An 18955-nucleotide genomic window follows, 5' to 3' on the forward strand; every position below is an offset into this window, starting at 1 on the left:
CAGTTGAGGCTTGGTAACAGTTCCAAAGTCTGGGGCCTGTTCTTTGATCAAAATATGGAGAGCAATTGCTTTATTAATCATTGACTATAGAGAATCCATGGATTATTAATCCAGATGATACTCTGTGCAGCTCCTTGTGTTAAATAGGTGCTACTTAACATAAGCAAAATATTCATACTCACATAATTAGAAGCACTGTATTATATGACACAATTACACTACTACATTTTCCATGCTTTTACAGCCCTTTTACTCAGCGAGGCAGGTGCTAACATGTTTAAAATACTGGAAGTCTGATTGTGGAACACACAGTTGTAGGAGATAGTACAGATGCAAGTAATTTTGCATCTCCCTTAACCAAGCAACATCACAACACCTATAGTTCTTCAGACACAAGCGCTTCTGAAGCTGTGGGCTTACCTCAGGTTTAAGACGCTATATTTTCTCTTAGTGTTATTATCCATCCCATTTTTTACACTTCTGTTTTAATTTTGCCTACTGTGATGCATTGAGTAGATATTTTCACTGAGCTATCAAAAATATATCCTCTTTTCCGAAATAGTTACTGTTGATTTAGGACCCTTCAAATGAATCTATAACTAGTTCCAAGTATTTGTTTCGAATATGCATAGACTTCTCTCCTTGACTTCATCAGACATCATGTTGTATCATTCAATAGCCTCTTAGGTCTTACACATTCTTCAGTCAGCCCTTGTTTTATAGAATGGGGTGTCATCTGTAAGTTTTGCCACCGCACAAGTGAACAGTCCTGTTTAGAGGCTGTTAAGAAACTACTGAGGTCTCCAATCCATGTTTTAATCAGTACTTCAAGCTCTTTGCAAAACTCTTCATAGGTTTAAATTTGCCTGCATTGTTTGTTGGGTTTTTTTCTGTCTCTCGTAACAGAGGGCAGAGCTTGTCCAGTAAAATAAACTGAAAAAAGAAACAAAACAAAAAGAAAAAGCAACATAGCTACTTATAGATAGCCCTTTGGTTTCCTGCCATAACCTCTCAGGATAAATGCTGGAACTCCACTCACTCCCATGAACAAGTCTTTCATTTGAGTTCTGTTCCAATTCCAATCCCTCAGACTGTAAACCAATAGAATAACTTCCTTTACTTTAAAGATGCCAGAGCTTTAATCCTACTTTTAGGTACCCAATACCAGAGGTTACAACATTTCAGGCAAGCATGTTACCTCCAAACAGCTATTAATATAATGTACTAACAAACAGCTTGATGAGTAGTGATATCTGAAGTAGTGTGGTACAATTAAGAAGTGCTAATGCTAGTGCTCCCCCAGTTTAGAAGAATATTCCAGCATTCTAGGTGACTTTAGTGTTACTCAGAAATGTGTCTGTTTGAAAAACTACAATGATTAAAAAAAACTACATCACTACCTAATAGCATTTAATATGTTAATCCAGTATAATTTCAATGCCCCTTCCACATGAATACACTTATGCTTTATTTCAAATGAATTACCCAGTTAAAATTATTCGAACAGCTAGGCACAAATAAGTGTGCATTATTGTTTGCTGGTTGACTAGATAAGCAGTTAAACATCTAGAGGTGAAGTGGAGGACAATTAACATTCTAGCCCACTCAATTATCATACAATGCCCACTTCTCAGGGAATTACAGCTATTATGATCTACTTTATGAATAAATGAATATTTTGGCTCTCAAAGGGCAATACAATAGTTTTGAAATAACCTTTTCAGAAGATTGTGGCTTTATCAGTTTTACTTTACATTCAGCATAAACACTGGTTGTGTATCACAGAATAAAACTTGCTGATGGGCTTGTAATTTAAATTTTTGATTTCATATTACTTCCCCTCAATTCCAATCATAAACATTGCTTTAAAAAAAGGAAAGGGCAGACTTTTGGGAGATTTTTTTTGGTAAACCAATACCACAGACATGGTATTCTAAATAAAAATACAAATAATGGATAGAGTTGTACAAATTTGCCATAAATTATTTCCTAATATAAATGGTCATTCACTGAAAGTAATGTCTTGAGGATCTCTGAAGTGCTGAAACACTCAGGGCTAACCCAGCATAGCTTCAAAGAGAAAGAGGGATGAAAAAAGACATTTCTTTGTGTACTGAGTTTCATGCAATCTAGTAAAGCATTTGTTTGTATTCAGTGGTTATAGTAAAAGATTCTTCCTGGGACATTTTGACCCAAATTCTTTCAATCTTCATCAACAGGAGTTGCTGGTTTCCTCTATAGCTGCCAAATTTCTGAGTTTCAAACTCATCTTCCCAGCAGTCAGAACAAACCTAAATATATGATAGTTTTAAAGAAGCCTGACTATAAAAGCTTTAGAGGACCCAAATAGTGGACCATATGTGAAATCAAATGGGCAAGCCATTAGCATCAGCTGCGAACATATTGTACCAACTGGGAATGAAAATAAAACATTCAACAACCAACTGTTATAATCTGTAAATAGTCAAACTAATTCCTGTGGGCTCCAAAAATACATGAATAGGTCTAATCACTGGGGCCTTATTGTCCTGTTCCCAGGTAAACCAGCATATTTGTTTCGGAAAAAAAACCCTGCAGAGTTAGTGAGATTTGATACAAAAGACGGTCCTTGTATTTTAAAGGACTCCTGGGATGGTAGAAACGGTATCCAAAGATTACAAACTGAGGATAATGAAATAGTGAATTCTTTTGATGCAACTTTTCTCTATATAAATGTGCACCACAAAAATTCCCCATTGTACATTATACCAAGAAACTGGCAAAGAATACTAGAAAATTTATAGAGGGCACCAAACTACAGAGAATTTGTTCTACAGCTGGCAAGTGTACTCCTACCTACTAGTTGCTTCACATTTAATAATGCATGTTATGAACAGATGGATAGAATGTCAATAAGGCTCTCTGTATCATCAGTGGTAATGAAATACTGGACTTTGAATGCTTAATAGCAGAGAAAACAAAACCCAGAAAGAAATTTGTCAATGTCATGCATGTAATACTTAAGCAGTCCTTTAACACTGTTAGTGTTAGGCCATATGTTTCTTCTATAACAGTATCTACCATAGCTGGGTGCCAAAAAAAAGTTTGATGCCTTTTTTTTTTTAAACTCTCATAACAAGTTAAAAGCAAATACCCTGCAAGTTAGTCATCTTAACTGGTAACCAGAAGGGCATCATTTTTATCCTTTTATCCATTTTTACTTATTAATGCAAGACAATCTAAGACAGGGTCAATAACAAAACCCACTGTTCAAGTCTAAGTCAAAAACCTGATTATAAAATAACCTATTTCAAAATTTAATGTGAAAAATGCATTTTATTTTAATTATTTACAAATAGAGAATAAATCTCACAAATGGAATCCATAGAGGGTACACAACTGGAAGGTGTTGCAAACACCAGTAAAGAAAGAAATTATAGATAGCAGTCTCAAGATAGTGTATAGGCAAAAAAGTGACTAAAATGAGAATCATCACAGGGAAATGTCAACTACAGCATCTGGGGAAAATAGTTATGAAAAGAAAAAAATGGAACTTTACTTTAAATTTGGTATGGTCCCACGTTGAAACCAGCGCATACCCAGAAGAGGCACTGTGTTAGTTGGACCTGGTTTTCCCAACGTCTATATTGATCAAGTGCTTTAGTGGAATTTTTTGACACTTTTAGCTAATGGCTGATTGAATCAGCTATTAGACAAAAGCCCCACTGAAGCGCTCAAAGTATACAGATGCTGTGGAGCCAGGCTGAACTACCGCATTGCTGCTTCTGGTAAAGATTTTTGTTTTCATTTTCAAACATCTGTAAGCAGCCAAAAAGGAAGAAGAACTGGGAAAGCAGGTCGTGAAGCAAGAGACCTGGAGGTAAAAAATGCAGCAAATTAAATGCAAGTATTGATTACAATATGGACACACAAAAGATATTTGGTACCATGCACAAAAATGAGTGTCACACAGCAGCAAGACAATATCCTCGTTGTACATACCGCATGCCACAAACCCCTAATTAAGATTTGCCCCACATTTTTGGGAAGGGAGAATGGAGAAAAAGAGTTTGTCCAGCATTATGGCTGCAGAGAACAGGGACAGGGCCAATTTTCAGTGGAATCACATTTTCTTTCCTGCTTAACTAAAGCTGCCTAACTAACGCTACCTGCTGCTGTAGACTGGTCTCCATGGGTAGATCTATGATTTTGTAATGAGCTTCCCCTGCACTGGCAAGTCATAATGGTGCTATTGGGATCTAATCCTTGATACCATAATTGTGCCCCCTGCCATACACATTTCGTATGCTAGAAGGCACTATTGTTGGGATGGGGGAGCAGATCCCATCATGTCACTAAATAAACGTGTTGCAGGGGTCTAATGTTAATAATTTTCCTAAACTGCAGTAAAACAGAAATCTATGTTTAGTATACAGCTCCTAATATGTTAGCATTTGAACATCTTACAATATATACTTTCATAACAGCTTTCCTGAGGTAGGGAAGTATTACTACTCCTGTTTTACAGCTGGGGAATGAAACACAAAGGTACTAATAACAGCTTTCCTAAATTTAAGGCTTGTACCCTTGACACTGGACCATCCTATTTTTAACTGAAGAGTTGCAGTGAAAACTGAGTGAGGCCACTTTTAGTCTGTTACTATTTGCAAAAGCCCTGAGAAGCAGCAGAGGCAGACACTGGAAGTATTCACGAGTGATGGAAACCAAGAAATGGAGGATTACAAATGGACAGTGTCTTAAAGAATTTCCACTCACAGCAGCCAGGACAGTTGGGAAGAAGAAACAAAGGGACAAGAACAGAACAAACTTCCCTTAAAAAGTAACAAAGCACTCAAATTTATTACAGTTCCCCTAGCTATAGCCTACTATAAAAGATAAAGCCTAAGAGCAAGGTCCAAGGAAAGCTCCTTAGTGAGCAGCCTCACATAAGGCCTTGGCAGAATTTTAGATGGGTTAGCTCTTCACCTATAAGATGCTTGGTATTATTTTTCCAATACCACAAAAATATTGACAGACTGGAGCAACTCCAGAGAAGAACAACAACTTATAAGATAGATGTAGTAACATTCAGATATTTGAACGGTATCAAAACCAACAGGGGTAAGGAATTACTTTGTGTATTATAGAGAAGTATAAGTAGAAGCAATGGGAAAGAAAAAGCTTACGCTGAATATAGTATCAAGAAAATCTTCCTGACAGCAAGATGTATTAGGCTGCGAAACAGTCTCTCAAGGAGACAGTTAGAAGCTTTCACTCGGGATTCTAAAAACTAGAGTTGACATAACACTAAAAAATGTTCTGTATGAAATAATCCTACATTGGCAGAAAAATGGTCTGATGATCTAATGGGTCTTTTCCCTTTCTAACATCCATGAATCTTTGATGCCCTGGGAACCTATCCTAAATGACTCAACACAAGGTTATCACAATGCTTATTCTTGTATTAATATGATGAATAGCAATATTATGATGATGACAACAATGAAATTCTATCCTGAAGACAGCATTTAAAGTATTGAAAAGCAGATACCCTTCAAATGACAGTTCTCCCTAATAAAGGACAGTATTTAAGCACATACTTACTTTTAAGGCCCTGATTTCAATGAGACTCAAGTGTGTATTGAAATGCGATTCTAAAATCATAGGGTCTTCATCAGGAGAATGTTCAGAGGATACAAAACTTTTGAGGAAGATTTTCTAAAAGACCATGGGAGTATTGTGCGTGTTTTCGAACTGCACATTCACCTTAATATATTGAAAAGCAATGTGCAGTCTCATAGATACATCTAATTCAGTGTTATTCTTTCAATGTAAAGACTTACATCTTCAGACACAGAGGAGTCCCAGTTTGTTGGATAAATTTGCATATACAGTTTACCTTCATCACATTGTTTGATGTCATCCTGTTAATCTGTATTACAGTCTGTCATGCTGATGTACATAAAAATAAGAAGTGCCAAAATTCCTTTGAGAGGCATATTGTAAATTATCACCTACTTCATGAAATTATCCTATCTTACTATATTTTCCTGTCAATTCACATGCTAAAACTTAGTACTCACAATATATAATCCTTTCCACCCATTAATTCAGTGCTTTCAAGCATGTGTAGATGAAACAGGGGCCCCAAATTGAAACGGTTGGTTTTAAAAAACACCCCTGTGATTAAACCCCTGTGTTGTGCATACACCTTACATGCCTCTCTGGCAGGGAGGGGAGGACGAGCTGCTGGTGCTTCCCTCTGCAGCAGTGGTAGGCCTCCCCAGGCAGCACCTGCTCACAGGCACTGGGCTCCGCAGCAGCAGCAGGCCCCCCCAGGCAGCACTGCATCCGTGGAGGGAAGCACTGGGCCCCTGCGCAGCTCAGGCAGGCAGGCTCCAGGGGAAGGGAGATAAAAAGATCAGGCTCACTGCTTTTCTTGGGTGGAGCCTCCTTTCCCAGGCTGAAGCCAGGCTGCCTGCAGGGCTTCCTGCAGAGCTGTGGAGCTTCGCAGCTCTAGGGGCTCCAAACTAAAACTCCTCAAAGCAGTTGTGGATCTACCGTGAAACAAATCGTGTGATGGCACGGGGCCCCCAATGACAGGGGGCCCCACTGCCACTGCTGGAGAGCCTCCTGCATTTTATTTGTGGCCCTCCCTCCCACCCAGTGAGTCATGGGCTTCTTTAGCCATTCCAGATGGAAATTCTGGCCACCACCCCTTCTCCGCAGCCAGTGTGCCATGATAATTCCCCTGCAGACGTGCTGTGGGGTATGAGTGGGGCCCCACACCCTGCTTGGATCACAGGGACCCACTAAGTGTAAATCTGCCACTGCCTTGAAGGAGTTTTCCAAGGTTGCAAAGAATACTTAAATATTCATTAGAGCAAGAACAATGCCAAACAGCACACCTACCAGATAAGTGCTTTAATACTAGTCTATAGAGCTATTCTCTCTGAATGAATATTTAAATATGAATTGAATATTCCACACACAGTGGAATAGCATCAACAGAAACATTTCAGGCAGACCTTTCCTAGAATACCCAACAGTATGGCAGTTAGGACACTTTGCCCTTCAGGTAAAGGAAAAAATTAAGCCTTGGTGAAAAAATTAAGCATCTTGGTAAGTAAAAAGGTAAGTAAAAAGGGATATTTCCCCTATATGACCTCTTGCTTTTATTACATACAACTAAAAATTAAACATTTTGAAATTATTGAAATGAACTGGTTTCAACATGTCCAAATATCAATGTTTTTGTTTCATTCCAAACTAGTTGGTGGATTCAACCTAATCTACCAAAAAAAAAAAACCCCTTGTACTTTTGGGGCCATGTACTATTTATTGAAAAAAGAGCACTCTGATATAATTAGAATCATCATCTTTATCTTACAGATGAGCAAAGTGAAGTGATCTGCCAAAATTCGCAGAGACAGGAACAGAACTCAGGTTCTCCTGACTTTCTGACCAGACAGTAATCCAACCAGACAGTTTCCTGTCCATATGTCATAGTGCTGGTGCATGGGGATGCCAAACAGGACTGGATTGATTTGGTCAAGAATGGAGCTGCTGAGGAATCAGGGGGTGCTGTGGGCTGAAGTATTTGTAAGTCTAGCAAGTTCCTGCTATTTTGCAACATTTCTGGCCACTTGTAGTTGTTGAAATTCATCAAACCCTTACAGGACTTATCCTTGGGACTATTATGGATCCCTCTTTCTGGCTAGGAAAAACTCTCACTCCCTTCTGTTTGTCAGAGGCCATCAAAAAAACATGAAGATTAAGGAGCCCCCTTGGGTTACAAGATGGAGGCCTCTGAAGTAGGATCTGAACGGCAGATGGAAGATTTAACTTCTCTAGTATAAGGTATAGCTAGAGAGAGATAGAGCATGAAAATTACAGTGAACAAGACAGGAATTTGTAATATATGTTAAGGTTTCACTGGATACCCTGGTGAAATGGGCTCAGGGAGTGAAGGAGAGAGTTTCTGCTGGTTAGGACTGAGTTGTGGAAATGGTCAGTTAGACAGGCTGTCAGCAAGGAGCTGCAGCAGGTTCTGGGCACAAACAAATGTTCAAGCAACCTGACTCAGGTTAGGCAGCTTACTTGGAGCTGTGTAAACCTAAGTCAGGTTCTGCCACATGCAGACATTACCTTGGGTAGCCAGAGAGAAGTAAATTTGTGGGGGGGGGGGAGGTGTCAGGGAGAAGGTGCTGATGGGATAGGGGGCTGGAAGGTCCATGGGGTGGTAGTCCGAGGGTTAAAACAGCACAGCCTTGGGGCTGGGGCAAATGGCTGGGCTTTTCTAGCCCCAGGGCTGTGCTGTGAATTCATGCAGGCATTTATTAGACTAAGTTAATCCATTTTTAATGCAGGCCAGTCTAAAAAATTACTTTCCCTCCTGAGGTGAACTAACTTATATCAGGCATATCATTTTTAGGGCAATTTAAGCTCCATGAACACCTGCACCAGGGGCTGATCCAAGATTTTCCGCAGCAACCTGCACTGCAGGGGTAGCTGCATCCCTAGCTCCCTGCTTCCTTCCCCACTGATGTGGGCACACCACCCCCAAGAACCTCCAGGGATCGTTTTTAAGCCCCTTAAGCAGGTGAAGATCCCTCCCCGTCTCCTTCCCTTTCTCTCCCTGCTCCCCAGCCTGCCACTGCTGCTTTCCCAGCTGTTCAAGGGGCTGTGAGAGCACCTGAGTTGTTCCTGCCTGTTCCAGTCAGGCTGTGCTGGGTCTGGGGGAAACAGCAATAGCAGGGCAAGAGAGTAGTTCCCCCTCCCTGACCCTTGCCCTGGGAGCAGTTCTGTTCCCACTGCTACTTTTCTTGTCCCCAGCTGAGCCCAGTTCACATGTAACCCAGCTTGGGTGAAAAAAAACAGATCTGGTCCTTGCCCTGCCCCCGGGACAGTGGGGAAAGCAGCAGCAGCAAGCAGGGGGTGAAGGGAAAGGGAAGGGAGGGGGATTTTCTTAAGGACAAAAGTCCTTGGAAGCTCCCATGGTGCGCTTCTATTCCAAAGGGAGTGCAGCCATGCCGCTGCACCCCATCTGGATCTGCCCCTGACTTGCATCTCTGGGCATTTATATCAACCTAACCTTAGTTAGGTCAATCTAAACGTAAGCTTGTATGCACCCTCTGAGAGATAAAGTGCTGGATTCGGAAGGCAGATCCAAAAGATACAACATCCACATTGTTGGAATGCCAGAGAGGTCCCAAAAAAAGGAAATCCCACTGAGTTTGTAAAAACACTACCTATCAGCATACTGAAACTCCCCTCTGATATTGATTTGGAGATAGACAGCCTACAGGTCTCTTTGGAGGAAGCCTGATTGGGGAGGAAAACCTAGGACCTGTATAGCCAAGTTTCTGTGATTTTCCACCAAAGAGTGTGCTGCCAGAGAACTTAGAAAGCTAACTTGGGGTGAACCTGGAGTTTGTATTGTTCTGTGTCCTGATCTTCCTCATAAGGTGGCTGAAAAGCAGGCTCTGCTTAAACTAGTAAAACAGCAGGCCAGATGCAGGTACCTGAGATATCTCATGAGGTATCCTGCTGTTCTGAGTATGATTCACCAAGGGAAACCCTATACTTTCTCTGATCCTAAGGAAGCAGAGACATTGATTACACTGCTACATCTGGAGAGGGCAAATTTGTGGAATAATCTGAGTTGTACGGAGAGAAAAAAAAGGAAGTAAGGGGTTTTGAACTGTTAAACACTGCTTATTAATGAGTGGCAACCATATCATTTTTGGTAATGCCTTTGTCTGTTGCTACAGAGTGGTAGAGAGCTTTGGATTACATCTGCCCAAACTGTCCTGACAGACATACTATGTTATATATATCTTAGTATATTTCTTGTACCTTACAATTATTTTGTTTTTCTTTTTCCTTTCTTTTCCTCTTCTGCCTCATGATCTTTTAAAAAATGTTCTTGCAAATGTATGTTGTTATGAGCTCTAAATATGTGAAAGAATGGTAATATTACAAACTGGCAGTGTACAGATAAATGTGGTACCTTTGAGTTAAGAAAACTGGCAAATTGCCAGCTATATACAAAGTTGAATATACAAAATAAAGTTACTGAAACTGGCCAATCCTATTAATGTACATCTTGTAATGTAACAGGCCTTACCAGCCCTATTAAAAAGAAAAAAACTATTATCTTTTCTTAAAAGGCAGATTATTAATATTGCTAAGTTCCAGGAAACTCATCTGTCAGCAAAAGAATCTAAAAAAATTAGGTGCAATTACACATCTCTGGTATGTATACCATGAAGTTACATGGGGTTTCTATTTTAATACATAAAAAGATTGTGCACCCATTTAATTGACATAATTGATTATCTGGAGGATAGATTTGTTCTTGCAAATGTTAAAACTATGGATTCCATTTTTATATTGGGGTGTGTCTGTGGTCCCAATGTAGATAATCCAACATTTTATAATTCATTTTTGCAAAGCTCTCTATGTTGGAAATACCCCTATATTTTGGGGTGAGACAGGAATGAATGTTTGGATCCATGCATACAGGAAACAGATCACAGCTCTGCCCCGACCCGGCCCCACACTGTGACTGCCCCAAAATCCCGGCCTCCTTAATCTTCATTGTTTTTTGATGGCCTCTGACAAACAGAAGGGAGTGAGAGTTTTTCCCAGCCAGAAAGAAGCTAAATCGATTTGGGGCAGTGGTTTGAATCACTGAATCAAATCACTGTCCCCTGAATCAGCCAAATCCAAAGCCAGTACCAGCCACTTTTCACAGGCCCAGTATTCACCTAGTAAACCATCCTAGAGCTGCATAACATGGAAGCCCCGGAATCCTTGACTTCAGTGAATTCCTGCTTAGGAGCCAGGTAGCTGAACTCTTAGCTATGTCAGAACTTCTCTGATCTCAAACCATGACAAGTTTCAATTTTTGTCAAATTGGCAAATTCCAATGGAAAACACTTGGTCATATTTTTTTCTACCAACTTCTCTCACACTCACTCTTGGTAGATGGGGCAAGGGTCCTAAAACATGTTTCTGTCATAGTGCAGGGAAAGGGAATGGAATTTTTTTTTTTTTGAGAAATAATGGACTACTAGCCAAGAGGCAGACAATGCAAAGGACTTGAAACAAAAGGGAAAACAAGTATTTACGTTTTATGGTCTAAACTGAAAACAGTGAAAAAAACCAAACTTCAGTGATGAAAAATATATTGAGATTTAAGGATGACGTTTTTGGAACATCTAAATGCACAATTCATATTGAAATAAACACACAACAGGCAGAGTTCATTTTGTTTTGTTTTGGGCAGAGGCTCTGTGCCAGGTACTCTGTGCTCACAGGCTTGTCCAGCATCTCTCTCAACTTTACAGCTGGTCAAATCAGAGACATCTGGGCACTTCTTCAACCTGGACAGCAACAGTGTGTAGGGCTGCATCAGTGGCTGAGCTGCTGGTGGTAATGACCAGGCCAGCAACTGCTATCTTTGTGCCTCACAGCAATACTAGCCCTCCAACCGTATGTGGAAGGTATTAAAATTAATGAGACACTCAAAATCTCAGGCTTAAACTTTACGTGTTTAACAGCTGAAAGTGCTACTATTAAAAAGAAAACATTTCCCTGTTATGGCAAGATCTATTGCCAGTACAGCCAGTTAGAACTTGCCACTAAAGAAGGGTACTGTTCTTTGCAGTTGATATTCACCTACAGCAAGCAGATTCCAACTGTAGTCAGAGATCCACAGGAATCATGTACACAACTGGTGTAGATGTATACTATCTGCTGCTTGAAAATGTGCTAAATCAGTGTAGCACCACAGTGAATTAGTGGCCATCATGGCTACTATTCCTGGCTATACAGAGAAAGTACCTCAGCAAACCAGGGACTACAAGGCACCTATCACATGATTTATAAATATAAGCCAGAGATTTATCTTTCCTTATAAGAACACAGAACTTATTAAAAATGAAGCTAATAGGAATCTATACAAATTAATCCAAGCATATAGAAAATATATCAGAAAAATGCTAACTTGAGTGAAGGTTTCATGAATCATCCCACCCAATGCTATAGCAGGAATTAAATACTATAGTTCATAGATTCATAGATTATTAAGGGCTGGAAGGGACCTTTCAAGATCATTGGGTTCAGCCACTAGGCAGGAAAGACAACTAGGGGCAGGTGACCCCAGCAAGGGGACTGTCCACTCTCCTCTTGAAGATGTCCACGGTAGGTGATTGTACCACCTCTGGATGGAATTTGTTCCACACTCTAGACACTCTGACTGTGAAGGAGTTTTTCCTAGAATTGAGCCTAAAGCAGTCTTCCAGGAGTTTGTATCCATTACCCCTGGTCTTCCCCATGGGTGCCCTGATGAACAGTTGTTCACAGAGTTCTCGATGTACTCCCCTAATGTAGTGGTAAGCTGCTACCAAGTCCCCTCTCAGCCTTCTCTTCTTTAGACTGAAGAGGCCCAAGTCCCTCAGCCTCTCCTTGTATGGTCTACCTTGCAAGTCTTTGATCATATGGGTGGCTCTTCTCTGGATCATCTCAAGTTTTTCCACATCCTTGTTGAAGTCCAGCACCCAGAACTGGATGGAGTACTCCAACTGCAGTCTCACCAGTGCTGAGTACAGTGGAAGACTCACTTCCTTGGTTTTACATGAGATGCATTGGTCGATGCATGCCAAAGTATTGTTTGCCCTGCTGGCTACAGCATCACACTGATGGCTTATGTTCATGCAATGGTCAACTATTACCCCTAAGTCCCTTTCAGCTGTGGTGCAAGACAAACTGTTGCCACTGAGCCTGTAGGTATGCTGGGGATTATTTGCCCCCAGATGGAGCATTTTACACTTCTCAGTGTTGAACCTCATCTAGTTCTGATTTGCCCACCTCTCCAGTCTGCCAAGGTTCACTTGTATCTGCAGCCTACCTGCAGGCATAACGCCACTCCCCCATAACTTGGTGTCATCCGCGAACTTGACCAATGAGCTCTTCACCCCCACATCCAAATAATTGTTAAAGATGTTGAAAAGCACCAAACCAAGCACAGACCCTTGAGGGACGCCACTGGCCACTTCTTGCCAGGATGACATAGATCTGGTCATAAGAACACTCTGAGTCCTACTTCACAGTTACTCCAATCCAAGATTAAGCTTTTCATCCCCATTCAACATGGAAGGGAGTGGAATCCCCTTGTCTTGGATTTGAGTAAAAGTGGGGGTGGGCAGTGCAGGGGGAGGAGAGGGAGAATGGCTGTAGCTCTGAGCCAAGGCTTGAGGTCAGAGTAAGAGCCACATCCACCCACAGCTTCTGCTTTGCATCACCACCCCACTGCCACCACTTAGCCTTCCATCTCAGTTCTAGCTCCAGTCCAGAGCACATGCCATCTCCAGTCCCCACCTGGCCCTGAAACAGCATAGTGGTGGTAGCAGCTCTGGCCCAGCTTTAGGGCCAGGGCCTGGGCCAGGGCCAGGGCCAGAGCTGCTGCCGCCACAACCACTGCCACACAATTGGCCAGAGGCCAGAGCCAGCATGTGCTCCAGGCTGGAGCAGGGTCCCAGCCAGAGTTAGAGCCAGAACATGACAGGTAGGCAAGTAGTGGTGGTACAAAGGGTAAGCAACAAGCAGTAAATGTGGGAAACAGGTGCCAAGAGGAGCAAGAACCAGAGGAGCGATCTTCAGGGAATGCAGACATAGGAGAAGACAGACAAGGGGGCAGGCAGCAGGGGGGCAGGTGGAAAGGAGGACAGCAGGTGCAGGGAATACAGGCACTGAGGCAGAAGGATGCAAGGGTCAAGCCCCTTGACTCCCCCACCACCTGCACCCCACCACCTGCCCCGCTGCACTAGCTAGGGGATAAATTTAGGACAGTATGTCAAAAATTAGATTCCAAACATGGGAAAACTGTAACAAATTTGTAGATTAACCATGTCTAGAATCTACTTATTGGAGAGGGTCATCTTAAATTCAAAGTCATCTTGGATTCAGGTAAATATGGTATATTGAAGCCAATCAAAAATGCTGTAAATAGTTTATTTTCCTTAGGGTGTTTCTCTACAGCTAATCAGCACTGCTTTGAAGAGAGCCAAATCTATTTACTTTCTTACAAGAGCAAAATATGTTTTATGAGAAACCTGCTTTCTACTTCAATTAACTTAATACATCTCCTGTTTGAAGTTGCCCTTTATTTTGTTGCCTCTGAGATTTTTAAAAGAGCTCAAGTTACCTATGACTCCCCATGACAGCAGCACTTGTGCTCCTAAATCACATAGGCTTATTTGAAAAATCCCATCCATAATGACAAAGAAACCTCTCCAAGATGAGCTAATAGTTTGATTTAAAACACAAAGGTTCAGAATGCTTCTGGAAAGCCAGCTGTACACTAAAAGCTAGGGGAAGAGATTTTCATTCCAAAATGTAACAAGCACAAAAGGTTTCTAATGTCAAGAATGTGGAGAAATAGAACATTTTGCTAGACCCGTGGTCCTTCTAAACTCTCAGCCCATGCATGTTACAGGAAGGGTACCTGGCTTCTACCACCACTGAATCGGTATTTCCCCACTTCTCTCTGCCTTTTGTCCTCTTGCCCTTGCTTTTTTGCCCATCCTGTCTGATTCCCACCACCCTCCTCCCCAAGAAGATTTTTCTTTGCAAGGGTTTTTTTTGTATTTTTGTCTGAGCCTTACAGCTGGTATATCATCCCCTGCTGCACTAAATTGACACTTCTGCAAGCAATGGCTCCAGTCAGTCACTCCAAGGCTGCTGCTTTCAGAAGTGTCGATTTAGTGCAGCAGGGGATGGTGTCGCAGCTGCAGATGGAGAAAAGAGGCCTTATTTTATGCTTTAAAATGGTAAAAATGTCAGAGGGGAGGGAAATCTATACAAAAAGAGGGGTAAGAAACAAAGGGGAAAAACAGAGAAGGAAAAGGAGAAAAAAAGGAGGTGAGATGACAAAAGGAAGGGAAATGATGGGAGAAAAATAAATAACTTAAAAATAATATTGGTCTTTGCATTAAATGGAAGCTTTTGGTGGGGTGGGGGGGAAATACAGCTTTTAGATTTTGTTTTGTTTGGGGATTTTGCCTAAGTTAAAAAATGTATTGTGTGTAAATCTCACAAAATACTAACCTGCTTCTAGTTTCTCTTGTTCTTATGGCAAAATAGCTGATGCAGAAAATTTGGGTTACCACCCTAATTATATGTGCTATGAAGGCATTCTGTGATATGGTTATCAGTAGGAATGCTAAGGGGGGGAAAGAAAGCCATGTACAGGGTTCAATTTTAAATGCAGCTTGCAAAATAGGAGAACCAAAACTATCCATTTGAATACTCCAGTCAGTACTGAGGTTCATTCGTAGGCATGGTTCATTTATGCATTGAATATCTGAGTGTCAAAAGGCAAAATTGTTAAGACTGTAAAACTTGAAAATTAGATTTATAGTGTGAAATATGTATTAGTAGGAATGAAAGGGGAAAAGAAGAGAGATTAAAAGAAAAAACAGGAATTTTAATTATAATATGCTTTTATTAATAATCCTAATTCATACAATAATTGTTAAACTTAAATGTATTAAATGATACTTGTAATACCAGTGATGATGATTATTGATCTATGTTTTGTTTTTCTAATATAGTGTATTTCAAACGCTATGTGAGATTATATTTTTCCTTAAGCAGTTTCTTTTACATTTTACTTTAGCTTTCTTTTACCAAGGCCTTTGTTAAATTATTAATTAAAAACATACTTAGCTCAGTGTGTGGATTGAATAGAATGTACAAAAATATACGAAGAATAAACCCACCCTCACACTATTAATACACAGGTAAAGAACCCAGAAAATATATTATTATTTTCACAAATACAGTTAAGCCACCTGTTCTGAACTACACCAACAGCATTTTTATTACTATAGTCACCATGGAAATGGCAAACCATTTTGCTCAAGTGCCCATCCCTCATTTTCAGTCATCCCAAGCTAGCTTTGTTTCTCCTGGCTATGAGTTCTAGTATAAAATATAAGCATTTGCTTTCTGGCTATATCCAAGGTTTATCCTAACATCTAAACTTAAGCAAAAAACACATAACAGGCAAGACTCTCCCCTGTGGCTGAGCTCAGAAAGTTGCAGTTTGGTTATTGCTTCTCTGTTGCTCCAAGAGGGGAAGTAAGATATACACTGGCCCTTCCCCTGGCATGCTGTGCTTCCTCCAATGGACTGGCTAAATCAGCACTAGATTAAGGCAAACTGGGGCCCAAGACGCATCAGATCACGGGGCCCGTTGTGAGTCTAGTTAATGCTCCACACACTTGCAAGAAACCTCCTTCCCTCCCAGGGAAGCAGGACAGTAGAAAATGATTCCCAGCTCTCCCAAGACAAGCTGCAAGAATTCTCCCCCAGCCACAGACAGAAAGTTAAAAGCAATAGTATCTTTTCCCTCTGGGCAGGAATAACAACAGGGGACCTGGATAGCCTTTATTCCATCAATGTATTACCTACATTCAGGTTACATTTCCAAGCTTCTCTTTGTAAACACAATGCCTAGAAATATACTAGAAACACCTTTTTCCCCCTAAAAAGAAAGTTTATTCAAAATAATGATACATCCTGTGGAGCTGCAGCCTAAAGTATGGATTTATCAGGTCTTAATCTGGCCCTGTGTCTAGCTAATAGGACTGGTTAAGTAAATGGGACAGTATCATTCCCCACCATACCTGCCCACTTCTCACCAACTTGCACAAGAATGGTAGCATAACCCAGTTAGTCTATGAAAGGGAGTAAGCAGCAATTTATATCCTCCCTCCCCTCTAAACATGTTTTTATTAGTTCACAAGAGCCATGGTGCACTGAAAACATGTATGTCTTGTTCTCACTGGATTCGTCTACATGCGATGCTTTACTGTGCAATAAAGCAAATTCCTGTGCAGTAAGCATCACTGTCTACAAGTGCAGACACTACACAATAAATTATTTTACTTGGCAGTTAATTTGCTACCTGTATTTGCAGATAGCAAATGTAACCCGGGCGGTACTCCAAGAGGTACCCCCTCTACAGTTGAAGGGATCAAAGCAGGTGCACAAGTGCTGTGGAAGGTGTAGTGACTCTCCTCCCCATACAGAGCAGAGCCAGACCACCAATGGGGACTTAACCATATACCTTTTAATGCGGGAACAATACTGGGAACATAACGGGCATAAATCAGAGGGTATTGTGGACACTGCAATGCCCCAAGGGGGCAGGATTCAACAAAGGTTAGACACTTACAATCATAGACATATTCATCCAGTTGACAAAAGACAGGGTTAACAAAATATAAAACACAAACAGCAGAACAAACAATACTGGTTGGTGAAATATAAAAAGGCACAAAATACAAAATGTCAAATGACAAGAAAATATTGGGCCTAGGTACCTGGAGGGGGAGAAAGAGAGGAAAACACAATGGCCCCTTTCCACTGCAAGAAGATTTGCTTCTTGTTAGCTCACTCACCCCAGCTAACACTTGAACTCAGATCTCCCACATGGCAGGCAGAAATGCTGCCACACAGCCACCACTGGGGGCACTGCTCCAGGCTGCTAGGGGTCTTGACCTTCCCAGAGCCCCAGCCTCACATCAAGCTGCCTGGCCAATGATTGGAGGAACTGGAAGCAGAGCTGGGAACCTCTCAAGTAGCTGCTCAGATCCTTGCTGGAGCTGAGGAGCCTCTCCTGCTGGCTGCAGCCTCTCATAGGGGATCCTGGAGCCCAGTGGGGAGACTCTCCTGCTGGCTGCATGCTGTGCTGTACAAAGTCCAACTGCTGCCTGCAGGTCCTGCTCCTTCAGGCTCTTTTGGGGCAACTGCTCCTGCCCCACTGGCTCAGCTCTTGCCAGCTCTTTGAAGCTCCTTCCTTGTGGTCCCTCACTGGTCTCCCCTGAGTCAGCCATGCTGCCCCTTTTATCCCCTTCCAGATGACCCAAGGGGCTAATCAGGGGACACGGAGGGTGCATCTCTGGGGCCTGACTGGTAAGGAAAGGGAATCCTAAGTCCTCCAATCATCTTTTGCCCTTTGATAACCCCTGGGCTAGGTCACTGCCAGCTAGCCTGTCACACAAATTAACTGACAACTAGTTGAAGAATCCTCTAAGAAGTGAAGGTCTATCTGGTGCAGATGCGGGGTGGTTCAGGTGGTCCCCTCTGGGTCTGGTCCGGCGGCAGCTCATCTGGTGGGGTCGAAGTACTGGCGGTGGCCCATGATGTATTCCATGTAGATGTCGCAGGACAAACAGGTGGTGTCGGACACCATGAGGCAGCACATCAGTTTGGCGTAGCAGTAGGAGATGCGGCAGGCATGCAGGATGCTCTCGTCGCTGGGGTCCCAGGCTCCGAGCATTCCCACAACGAGCACGTCGACCATCACATCGTAGCTGCGGCCCCTCAGGGTGTCAGCCAGCAGGGCATACTTCTTCCGCTTGCAAGCCTGGGTGTTGGTGAAGGCTTGGCGCCAGTTCTCGGAAGGGATGGTGATGTCCACGATCACGACCTTCTTGGGCTCTTCGTTGGTGATGACTGTCAGGTCGCATCTGGCTCTCGCAGCCCGGGATGGTGCGGTTCATGGACACCTCCCCCACCACAGTCGGGATGGTCCTCACCAAGTGGTCCTGGACAGCGTTGTGGCAGAGCTGCCAGGCTCATCTAGATGACCAACCAGGAGTAAATTTTCTCCCAGTCAACTGGGCAGCAGGAGATGGGACATTGCTCCCTGCCCCTGGGAGCTGCCAGCTGTCAGATTAGCTCTAGTGGCAGGGACTGGGTAGGGACAATGTTCCCCTGCCTCAGCAGCAGGGAGCTCCCAACCCTGGCTCCGCAATTGTAGAGCGGAGCTTGGGAGATTGCTCCCAGCCCTGGGAAGTTGTTTTTTCTTCCTGTCAAATCACTTCTCCATTATGACCTAGGTCAGGAGTGGTCAACCTGTAGAATGAGAAGCCCTGAAGCATGGCACCTGGAGCATGGC

Source organism: Crocodylus porosus, unplaced genomic scaffold, assembly GCF_001723895.1.
Source record: "Crocodylus porosus isolate Cpor-Errol unplaced genomic scaffold, CroPor_comp1, whole genome shotgun sequence".
Taxonomy (NCBI): domain Eukaryota; kingdom Metazoa; phylum Chordata; order Crocodylia; family Crocodylidae; genus Crocodylus; species Crocodylus porosus.